The following is a 761-nucleotide window of genomic DNA, read 5'->3' as shown; positions in this document are numbered from 1 at the left end:
TCCCCTTCCCCTTCTTCTTCTCCTCCCCTTCTTCCTCCTCCTCCTCTTCCTCTTCCTCCTCCTCTTCCTCCTCCTCCTCCTCCTTCTTCTTTTGCCAGGACTGCCCTTCTCTGGGGTTCAATTCAGGTACCCTTCCCCCAGGAAGCTGTCCCGGCTTACAGTCTAATCAGGAGTTTCTCCTGGGCTTCCCCCTTTCATACACTTAATACTCCATTGCAATTCTATTTGCAATCTCATTTTATTCTAAAACAGTGTTTAATAAAGCCCAGGCTACCCTTAAACTTATTCTATAGACAAAGATGACCTTGAACTTCCAATCCTTTTGCCTCCCAAGCATGAGGAATATAGGCTTGCACCACTACACTCTCCATAGTAATTCTTAAACTTGAGAGTGCCACGCTAGATAGACGCTAGTCACACTAGGCTGGGCGGCTATACTATACACATTTACTCCTGGGTGCCCATGTTATGGGTGAGGAAATGAAGGCCACTCAGTAACTGGGCACCAGCATCCTGATCCAAGCCTGCTCTACTTGGATACAGCTCACAAAGGTGGTAGAGGCTCTCTCTCTCTGTGTGTGTGTGTGTGTGTGTGTGTGTGTGTGTGATGCAGAGATTGTGGCTTTGGCTTTGGCGTGTTACTTCACAGATGGTGTGAGACGGTTTGTTTCATCTCATACAGAGTCTCACACTGAGGCCCAGGTTGGCCTGGCACTCACTATGTACCCCAGGTTGGCCTGGCACTCACTATGTACCCCAGG

The 761-nt window shown here is 48.9% G+C and overlaps 1 protein-coding gene across 2 annotated transcripts in view; it reads right to left on the bottom strand.

Annotated features, from left to right (window-relative positions):
- Positions 1 to 761, bottom strand: part of Actg2 (actin, gamma 2, smooth muscle, enteric) — a 26,774-nt gene that overhangs the window by 19,804 nt on the left and 6,209 nt on the right. The gene's annotated exons all lie outside the window — the stretch shown is intronic.

The sequence above is a fragment of the Microtus ochrogaster genome (assembly GCF_000317375.1).
Source record: "Microtus ochrogaster isolate Prairie Vole_2 chromosome 14 unlocalized genomic scaffold, MicOch1.0 chr14_random_3, whole genome shotgun sequence".
Lineage (NCBI taxonomy): Eukaryota > Metazoa > Chordata > Mammalia > Rodentia > Cricetidae > Microtus > Microtus ochrogaster.
Note: the sequence above shows the minus strand (reverse complement) of the source record. Positions and strands in the feature narration are given on the sequence as shown.